The sequence below is a fragment of the Neodiprion lecontei genome, chromosome 3 (genome assembly GCF_021901455.1).
Source record: "Neodiprion lecontei isolate iyNeoLeco1 chromosome 3, iyNeoLeco1.1, whole genome shotgun sequence".
NCBI classification, from domain to species: domain Eukaryota; kingdom Metazoa; phylum Arthropoda; class Insecta; order Hymenoptera; family Diprionidae; genus Neodiprion; species Neodiprion lecontei.
Window position 1 is genome coordinate 10,711,006 of NC_060262.1, and position 11,807 is coordinate 10,722,812.

The following is an 11,807-nucleotide window of genomic DNA, read 5'->3' on the forward strand; positions in this document are numbered from 1 at the left end:
CCTTCATCCGACCCGCCATCCCTAAATTTTTGGGTTTTATTGCTCTCCCGGCTCTGCAGAGATGATGAAATTCATGTGAAAAATGACGCCAAAGACGGCTGGGGTCCGCAGCCCCCGCCCCCACCATCCCTAAATTTTTGCAGTTTATTGCTCGTTTGAAGTCACCCGGTTCCTAAGCTGCATCTTGCCTAAAAGCGTGTTGGGACAGGTTTTCACCCCCTCCCCCTCCCCCTCTCCACAAACCCACCACAGCTTGATGTAGTTTTTGGGTTTTATGAGTCGTTAAGCAGCGTGGGCCATGTGGTGGGAAAAATCGGTCAACGAAAAGCGGGTGGCGAACAGTGTTTGGTGTGAGCAAAATCTTATCTTGCCCGCTCTTCACCGGATGGTATGAGCACATGTAGTTTTTGGGTTTTACGACTCTTCATAGCGAGCAAGTGCGAGCCTGCACATCCCCAACCATATTAGCGTGGGGTATGCAACGGAAAGCTGGCGAGCTCTTGAGAAAATTTTCTCCTAGCTTATACCGCCTCCCCGCGTCACTCTTTCGTCTCTATGTCACGTGGTGCGTGCTCTACGAATGATTGGCCGGCTGGGTTTTGCTCGGTGGAGGGCGGGTGCGAGTCCTTTAGTATTAATTCGAACAGTGGTTTGAAAACTTCTGTGGTAATTTTGAAAAATCCTTCGTGTCCAAAGAGGCGTTTTTGATAAAGTGAGCTGTGAGAAAGAAAAAAAAATCGGTGTTCATTGGAAAAATCTCAAGACTTCAACGAGTTTATATTTTTTGTGAGTACTTTATAGAATACACATATATATGTATATGGTGCTACGCCAATCCTCTTACGATACTGTGAATGTTGAGTTGAATTCCGTAATGATTATCGCATTTGATTAGTATGTTGATGAAAGTTTTTTCTGATTTGTTTGAACTTTTCTGTATTCCCTATCATTGTATCCATGAAAATTCTGGAAAAATTTTAGAATCATATCGAAAAAATATGAACGGACAGAAAAAGGGGCCATCAGACTCCCCACCCCATTCACCACCACGATCGCCGACATACCGGGACAATCTCTTGAAACTATACATATAACGCGCATGCGCCAAATAATTTAATCTCATTGGTCGGTGAAATCGCGCCACGGAGATGTTTTCATCTGCTGAGCAAGGCGCCAACGTACACAAAATGAAACAAAAGCTGTAATTCTCTCGCGCGTAAAGCCGTGAATTGAGATTATGCTGCTGCTTATTTTCACGTAGCGTGAATTGTCTAAGAAGAATAGTATCGTTCAGCAATACCGTGGTTGATTTCGGAAGATATTCAACCGACGCAATAAAGAATTTAACGGAAAAGCAAATATCAAATGATACAGAAATTGGGTGTTATTTAATGAAAGAAGAAATCTGAAATTCAACGTGAAATGTCATTAACAAGCGGGAGTCTGGACAAACAGAGGTAGGTACGTAAAAACAATGCTTATTGTGAACAGATTCTTTATTTACATAAAATTAAAAATAAATGAATGATTGAGACCCAGTAGAAGGTATTTCCAGAGTAGATTCGTTACGGTGCAGTTCTCCAGAAGTCAGTAATTAGTGCCGATGAACATGAAATAAATAAAAGAAATGAGTAACAAGGAATAAAGAAATTATTCATCTTAAACACGAAGCTTAAGTGGACAAAGAGTAGCAATTATCAGAAATCGTACCCGACGCAATACTCACAAAAACCCTCGCCGAGATCATTGATTAGTTGACAAAGTTTTTGCAGCTCCATTGTACAACAATCAATGTTCCGTTAACAAAGAGGGTTCACCAGATATCTAAGATTGAAAAGAGAAAAAGAACAATAGTTAATATTACAGTGTAAATCATGCTATTAATGAAAAATTAGGAAACAAACCAATAACTTACAAGACAATCGTCCGATAACACTGGGAGACCAATTTTCACTCTTCTGATCACCTCTCGTCTGGCCATTGGTTGCCTTTCAAAACGTGCTGCATTTTTTTTTGCCTTTAAAAATACCGAAAGATCCTGTTTGATAATAATAGCTTCTAATATTTTCAGGTACGAAATAATTCATTGTCAAAGCGGGACTAAATTTGTCAGGCATGAAAGCATGTAAGTAAATTTCCAATTACGTGATCTTTGACAATGACAATATTTTAACATGGATTCAATGATAAAATTCGTTTTTTTTTCAGCAGGCTCGAAGCTGAAACTTTAATTAACACGAGGAAAATTATGCCTTACCTGATGGTCAAAACGTTTAGGTGGCAAGGATCCTGGTTTCTCGAGCCGTGCAATCATTAGAACCATCGAACCTGGTTGTTTCGTCAGACATCAGGTGCAAGATTGAATTTTATCAGGCTATCGCCACCTTCTTAACATCAGTTGAGGCAAAATTGAAGAGCGGGATATACTACAGATCATAATGGCTGAATATCCCATCATTTTACTTTGATCGAGCCAATAGCGATAAGTTTGTCACTTAACCGTTGCTGCCAATTCATTCTACCGAGGAATCATTCTGTTCACCATTGTAATTTAAGCATTATTGTTGACCAGCATTGTTTTTCAAACTTTATACCATTTGATTTGGTATCTTATTTTGAAGCTTACTTTTACTCTCTTTGGCATTGAATTCAGATAAATAGTTTTTCAAGTCCTCAATTAGATTGTAGGGTTGAATTTTGCTAGGCAAACTGAATCAATCTAAATCTAGAACTGTTAAATAAGTTCAGTAAAAATGTCTTTAAATTAATCTTAGTTGACGGTGTCATCTGGCTAGCTAGTTGCACGATCACTTGAAACCAAATTCAATTTTACACTCTTTATAGGGTCCTACGCTAAGACTAAAAGCTTGTGAATCTCCATGTACCGCAATTATTTCTGCATTTCATGTTAGCATTATCTGGAGCAAAAAAAATCCCATTTTGAGATTGAAAATGGAACCCGAAACACAGAATTATTCAATAGCACGAATTGAAAACCAAGAATTTTATAATGGTTTCTGCAACAAAGGGACCCTTTCCAAATATCCTTGTTAGAAGGTGATGTTCGGAGGACTATGAACAAGATATTGTATCGGATTACATTATTTGGAAAAAAATCTTCATAAACTTCGTTAAAAATTAGATATTCATTTATTTTGATGGAACAAGGGACACAATCTTTACATTACTTTAAAATTGACATTACTCTAAAACATGATTGTCCTTGAAGCTAATTGTGATATTGAGGCGCATTTTGAGAAACTTGATTTTCAACTTGTGTCACAGGATGTGATTTTCGTTCTTGAGTTCTACGCTTTCGATTAGATTTTCTTTGTTTCGAACTGCACTAACATGAAATACAGAAATCATTTTAATAAATCTAATATTACTTGAATTTTCGACTTGAGTATTAGGTTCCCTTTATTTATTTAATCGAACATCATTGTAAATTTGCGAAATAAATTCTGATAATCATTCGAAAATTTTAAATAGTAGTAGCAATAATTTGTTAATCAGAAAAAATACATTGACTATCGACTATTCGTAAATTTTGTTGAACTATTTTCAAGAAAAAAAAGAGTCACAGTTCCGTTACAGATAGTGAGATATTTAAATTTCTTGAACGCTCGGTTTAATGTCTCATTTTCGAAAGTGATAAAATTCAACATTACCGCCTGAAATCACAAAAGAGTGAGAAAGTTGCTTAGTTGCTTGAAAGTGGCGATGATCTTTGTACGTCTGACAAATTGAATGGGCAGATAACAGTGAATATCAGAGATGTAAATATTTTGGCCGTATCACCTGTTGATAGATAAAAATTCCATTGTTATTTCTAATGTACAAAATAATAAAAATGATTAAATAAAGTGTTCGCACCTACCTGCTGCATTTCTTCCAAGCACCTAACATTTGAACAGATTTCTCATTTTAGTCGAATAAAGCCAATTTTCAAAGAGCATTAGCATCAACTTTCCGAATCACTACCTCGACTGTTTGAGATTCTAACCTCAAAAATTCGTATGAACTACAACGCCGCCAGAAACAGAGTTTGACGGCTGAAACTCGAAGTGGCCAGCCTGCCCGAGCAGCCGATAAAACTCGCGCATGCGCATTATATGTATAGTTTCAAGAGATTGTCCCGGTATAAGCGGGTATGCAGAGGGGCGGCTCATAATGAGGAGGATGATGAGGATGACCTGACTGATAGTGATGCTGATACGCTAATTATCGACCCCGAGCGATGTATTGACGATAGTGTTGGTGATGATCATCGCGAGTTTGAACATAATTTGGCTGGCAAGCATCATCTAGAATCATCATCATCATCGAGTGATGTGGAGGATGAGGAGGAGGAGGAGGAGGAGGAGGAGGAGGAGGAGGAGGAGGAGGAGGAGGAGGAGGAGGAGGAGGAGGAGGAGGATAAGGAGGGGGAGGGGGATGAAGAGGGGGGGGGAGGGGAAGGGGGAGGAGGAGGAGGAGGAGGAGGAGGAGGAGGAGGAGGAGGAGGAAGCGGAGGTCAAGGGTGTTTGGAATGGCGGTGATGGTAATGACGTACGCATCGAATTCGGTTTACTTCTGGATCAAATTGATCAAATCCGTCAAATGCTGGGAGACATGGATCGAGCTGACGATTATGGTTATTATTCGGACGAGGATTGGTGTGTAGCACTACATTAAAATAAAATTATAGTGTCTTCCACACCTTCTCCGTATCACTCATTTTGAATAGGTGGAATCTTTTTTGAATTGGAGATTTATCATGCATATAAATGATGAGTGCAGCAGCATCGACTTTTCTATTTCGGCTTGCTCTTTTTACAGATTTTTCATCGCGAATCAATTTTGGAAAGAAAAAAAATGTCATCTCATTCGAGTGATGATGACGATGAGTGGTCGAGCGTTGATTGGGGCGAAGATGAGGAGGCTGAGGAAGAGATAATTATAGGCTTTTCCGGAGCAACACGCGAGTTCTCGTTGGAGGAGCTTCGGGATCTCGTTGAGGATGCGCGAGCTGCTCGAGTGAGACCAAACAGCCAATATTATATAAATTACGGTGATATATGTATGGAAATAATTGTAGAAAAATGGGCGAATGAAACTATTATAATAATTATAGATGTCGGAAATAGCGATGATGATGATGATAATAACGAACAGGATAGCGATAATGATTTTATGGATTATTCCGAGGAATAAACCACGCTAAATTCATAATTATTGATTATATATTTTTCACAAGTAAAAATTCATAACATTTACATTTTGTATGACAAGAATGGGTAAAAGTTATAAAGATATATATTTGTAACGTATTCTATTCCTGGATTATAATTTTATCGAATAGTAAATTTTTTTAATTCCATGTATAAGCTATGATATAATTGAGATTAATTCTATCGAATATTCTACATATAAACGCGAATATAATTGTATATATCGTATTAAATTCTATTGTTATTTTGGTAAATATTGTCCATATTATCTATACATGCGATTGCAACCTGAACAGTCTTTAATTAGAGGATTCGGTCCATCCACGATATCGCCATCGGGTCCTGGTGTGTAATGTATGCTACATCTGCGGAACCTTGCGATGACGTAGTCCATTTTCATATTCTCTGGTAGTTTATCCCACGCATCATTGATGGAGTTTGATGCGAACGTGCAGATAGATTCTTTTGGTAAAAAAGCCATATCCTCGGACATCATTCCCCTTAAACCGTCCAATTCTTTGTACAGACGGAAGGATTTCTCGAGGGAGCTGGTACACTCCTTCGAATACCAAATCCTTAGTCGCTGCACATTTTCAAAGGCGCGATTCTATGCCGGGATGTATTCAGAGTTGTCATCATACCAAATTGAGCCTGGCGCTGCTGCTTGCTGGAGGTTACTCGCTGGAGAGTATCCATGGTTCGCGTCGTGCCACGATGCCGCTTCCATATACCTCAATTTTTCCATTTCAGGGGGTATGTTATGCAAATCTTGCATATTAATAACCCTCGTTGTACCATCGACGATCTCCGTCAGCCATGCTTTCTTCTCCGCCCCTTTGACATATACGTAACACGCATTTTCAACCATTTTTCTCACAATCTTCATCACATCCTCGTGAGATTTGTTGCCCGCATTCCATGATATTCCGTGGTGATTGTGCGTCAACCATACATTGGTAGCTTTACATTCAAGTGGTAAGCTTGCCAAATCATAGGGCGGCTTGAAAATGATGTAATCCAGACCCGACCCGTTTACATTCACGACTGCGACTTTCTTGGGTACAAACTTCATGTCATGACCGATAAAACATTGCACGTCTAGGATCATCGCCGTGTTGAGGAGTGATAATGTTGCGCTCGATTATATACTGACGGATGGTATGTGGAAGACTGACTATTCCATCTCCAGCACACCCGCTTTTACCCCCTCGTGGATGAATTTTGTGGAAGTAGAGGGGGATCGCATAGTTCATTTAAGGCGCATAACTGCATGAAAATTCGAACTTGTTGCATTCTCCACCAAGGTATTTCATTTGCAGACGATCTTCCCCGGCGATGCTACACATTTCAGTCAGCTGACTGGAATCTTCTTGTAGAACTCTTGCGATTCTACTCTTGAGATTCTATTCAGTGGTAAGAAGACGTTGTATTCTCCATCGATCGTCGCCAGAACACGTACTCCGAATTTTGTTTTGACCAGTTGTAACCCGATGACGTCATACACTCCCCCAATTTCGAGTTCCGACATCTTCTTGGTTGGCAGATTCTCCAGGCGGCTGACGTGGTTAACTTTTGCTAAATCCATCGCGTTTCGAGGTTATTTCACGAGCGAGAACAGTTCACAATGAGAATACGATGAGAACAGAAAGACGATCATGATAGACGTACGCTTTATATAGCACCCACCCCCACTACAATTTTTCCATTGGACAAGTCTCGACAGGAATTACTTTGTGTGTGTGTGTGTGTGTGTGTGTGTGTGTGTGTGTGTGTGTGTGTGTGTGTGTGTGTGTGTGTGCGCGCGTGTGTGTGTGTCAAATCCTGTGAAAATAGCCATCGAAAATGACCGGGGCGGCAGGGGGGGGGGGGGGGTGCGTGAGAGAGTGAGCGCCGCGAGTCGGGGGAGGGGAGGGGGAAGTTAGGGGGAGCGCCGCCATCTTTGATTTAGAACTGTCATATATACACTACTGTAGTATACTGCATATGAATTGTCTTGAATATTTCTTTTCTCAATAATAAGAATATCTCTCGCTGCTCTGTTTATTATCACTCTTCGTATCGCACATACCGCAAACTAGAGACTGCGTATTCCTTATAATTTCTACCACAATGATTCTCTACCTGATTACTTAATTAGGTATATTGCCAGATCTCCTTCCGCTGTAGTTTAAATGATAATTTTCCTGGCCTTTTTCCTCGAATTTCTCATAATCCGTACAGTTCTTACACTTGTTATATTTCTGATAATTCTGGTAATGTGATACCTTTTACAATTTCTATACTTCGTACATTTCTTATGATTCTCGCCGTTCGTATAATTTCACATCACTTTGGTGCTTTTCACTTGTCGTCTCGCTTCTCATATTTTACGGCTTGCATTACTAATGCTTAATTCAAGAATCTGAGGTTGTGGATTGCATGCTACTCTATTCTGATTGATTGTTGTAAAACCTTATTGATTGGTACCTCGGTTAATAGTATCGCGAACATCAGCGTGCCTCCCGCTTATCATATCTACGCCCTATTTATTTGTCATTTCTCGCGCTCAACTTGGCTCTGGCTGTACTTTCAATGTCTTGAAACATTCAATTGTATCTGCGTTTCTTGGATTGTTCGCTCGTTATTGGAAGGGGGGGGGGGGGGTGTTTCAGCGTAAAAAAGACACTTTTTTTTGTGATTTTTTCCAAATCTATGGATTGAGCAAATTTAATCAAACCTTTTGTACATTATTAAGCATACTTTTAATAGTATTCTGTAATTTTTTCATGCGAAAATATTGAAAAACAAGCCGGTGACAGAGCTTGCCCCAGAACGTCTCAGAAAAAAACAATTTGCGGTGTTGGCTATATCTCAGTCGAATATTATCTGATATCAAAAACCATTGAAATTTAGTCAAAGTATCATCAAATCCTGCCTCCAACGTTCTTTGATTATTTTTTTTTTCATTTAAAAATTTTCAGTGGCCATCTCAAGTGTAAACTGCCATTTTCCACGAAAAATTCCGCCATTTTGCGGGTGGGAAACCCCCTTAATGTGAAAAAAAATTTTTAACTCGATGTTGGGGGGAGGTATTTTATATGTAGAAAATGTGTAGCAAGTTTGAAATGAATCTGTCAAGTAGTTTTCGTATGGCAGTGAACACGGACTTTGAAAAAGTAGTTTTGAGAGGAAATCATGAGCGCACGATCGAACGTACAACGACAAACTGACGCTCGTCTCTCGTTTCAAAATATTGTACAGTGTACAGTATGCATTGTAACGCTAAATTCTGTTACCCTCGGATGAGGACTTACCTTTGGCGCGATTCTCTACTTATTCAAAATATCAAACTATAACAAAATTAATTATGTTGGGCGCCAGACGAGTTAGCGTCCATTTTCGAACAATAATGAAAATCAATCAAAATAACACAAAACCGTACAAAAAATAAATAGAGAACCCGTTGTATGGCTGGCTAGGCTCAGGTACGTACACGTACATCCCGGTAGAGTGGCGGTATTCAAGGCAGCTAACAGTAATTACAGAATTAAAGAGAATAACAAAATAAAGAATAAACTTAAGTCAAAAGGATAATGAACAGGTCAATCGATCATATATTGTCGAGAAGTTTACATGGTTGAGACAGGCAAATGAAATGGTATCGACAGCGGTAGTTAATAAAATAAGCGATCGTCATTCACAATAATTTTGGTAGAACAGCAGTAAACGGTAGTTTTAAAACGAGAGACGGTAGTTATAATAATAGAGAAAAATGAACGTAGGTCGGGAGATGCGATAAAATGCAAGAAATTACTTAAAACTACACGTCACTGGGCGACGTGATCTTACCCAAGATGCAAATGACGCTACGAAAATTATTATTCTGTCAATTAGAAACGAGAGAACTTCACTGCAATCGGTAGGAAACAACGTAACGATAGTTCGGTAGATAGTACGACGAATTTACCATAAAGTATAACCAGTACGAGAGATTGACATTCATTAACAATTTACAAAGTCGGCAAACGATCGACTAGATAGCTTTCGGTAGAATTATTTACAAACGATAGAATCAATGAATTATAATTATCACGGACCTGAGGAAATAAACAATGAATTCCTGAATATGAATTTTGATAGATACGGAATACAAAATTATGAGAGAGTGAGAATTTCGGAGAGTTTACAAAATAAAGAAATACACTAAATACACCGCAGTACAAAAGAATAATTCGCAGAACTTAATTTAACAAGATAGAGAGAAAAGAATAACAGGCAAAAATAATATAAAATTGCCAATAGCAATAAAGAAAAAGTGCGGTAATGATTAGGGGCTGATTCTACGCTCGGTTGTACTCCAAGGAACTCGATATATTATACAATAGACACAAAAATAAATAAAAATATAATAAGCAATAACAGAAATTAAATATAAAGCACACTACTATTACAAAAGAGTATGAAATGAAATGTAAAAGCCAATAGGGCTCAAAATACGATAGAAAGTACAGAAGCAGGCTAATAGTAATTCACAAATAATCAGGAAAATCATAAATACAAAGAAATAATTATTCGGCAGTTACGAGGTCGCTCAGACAATAAAATGATAAATGACTGAAATCATGCAGTCACACGGCGGCTTACTGCAATTCTAAGCCGTGGACCATGATTCACACAAAGTCGATGAGTACCATCAGAAAGAATAGGAATTATGAGCAACTTCGTAACGATACAATTCAGAGGCAGAAGCCTTACCTCGGTTGGTGACTTCAGGCAGACAAACTGACTGTACTTTTAATTATACTGAATATTAGCAAAACTGAGAAGGAAGGGAAAAAGAATGAAACGAGTTTATAGGGTAAATTTTACGGTAGAATAAACGATAGAACGGTAGCGGGACGATCAACGGTAGAAAACGATAGCGGTAGAAGGAAAGGTATCGGTAGCTTAGATCGGGGGGATGAAGAAATACAATGCTGTCACCCAGCAGGTCAAGCGTAGAATAGAAGGAGGTCGGAGTTCGGCTCGCTGATCTCGCGGTTGTCGCGAGGTGATTCTTCTTTCCTTTGATTGGTTGGGTTGACCCCCACCGCAAGTAGGCCATCCCCCTGTGGCGAATATTGGTTACGGCGTGGTCATACGTTTTCCAAAATTACCGCTAGATGATGCGTAATGTGCTGCTCGCGATTTCGTCATTGACACCAACTCGTACGATTTTGTAGCTGCTTCGGTTTACGGTCCAGGTTGCCTATCATCGGGGACTTCTTTGACAGAGGCATACACAGGGTGCCTCTCGGCCAAAGTTACCGAGTGGAGAGTGACGCCTCATTGTTCATCTCCACCGGCTTTTGCACAGACAGTAGCTAGCTGCCTGTACTCGAGGTCGTGCAGTCAGACGGTTGGTCAAACCGAGGTCCACGACCCACACAATTAGTCCTTGCCGATGGGAAGGCAGCGTCGATCCTCGGAACGACGGCTTCATCAACCTGGACGTAGTGATTTGGGTTCGGTCCGGCACCAGGCCGGTAAGTCGGAAGATGGCAGGCTACGGTCCGCCCTTCACGCTATCCTTACGGCATCCGATAGAGCGGGCGGCTGGTTCCTCTTCGAGAAACGGTGCCCTCGGCCGCCGGGAGGATTTTTATCTCCCTGTTCACCGGCAGTCGAGGCGATACGGAAGGTTCGGCTGGATGCTACCCCAGGTGTATATAAAGGTGCACCAAGGTAGCCAGTATAGTCTGATGAGACCGTCAGTAGGCGAAGTCGTCGAGAGCTGCAAACGGTAGCTAGTGGTCCCTTGTTGGTCGGGATCGTTGTCGTCCAAGTACCTTGTTAACTTGCGCCGAAGCGCGAAATAAAGAATTTACAACAAAGAATTAGTTAAAAGTAGTTATTGCCTATTTTGTATCGAGTTCGGTTGGAGTACCCTGCTGAGGACGCGTAAACTAAAAATAATAGCGGTTGTGTGCCCTTGTGACGGGCGACTCTGAAACGCCACGTTACAATATATATATACTCTTTGCAGCTCATCTTCATTTTTTACAAATTGTAGATACTCCTGCATCATTGAAACACCACGCTCAGCAATATCATTAACCAAATGTAATGCACGAACTGTACTTAAACTTCTTAAGTAAGACTGATTTGAATTCCAGGTTGCAGGATATGTTTTGAGGAAATCGTCACCCAAGCTTAAAGCTTCGAAAAAATATCGTGTATTTTGATTCACGAAATGGTGAATTCCTTTATTTTCGATTTCTTTTTCTTCAATTTGAATACGATTTAACGGCTGCCGTCCAGATTGTGTTTTCAAAGCAGACACCATTTTAATCTTTGTTTAAATTGAAATTTCAGAATCAAAAAATCTCAATCCAATTAAATAGTCACTAACATACCACAAAAGCCTTGAGAAACTTTTTAATGCCGCAGAACCTAATTTTTTATTTATTTTTTTGTATTGCACCAGATCTTTAAGTAACTGTAAATCGATTCTTGGGGCGATCGTAGGAATTTGGCAAAGAAACCAGGCTTTCAGTTATATGTTAATTACAAATGCATTAAATTCTTCGAGTTCTTTCAAGACTACTTTAGAAAGTTTGAACTGACCCCGGAAAA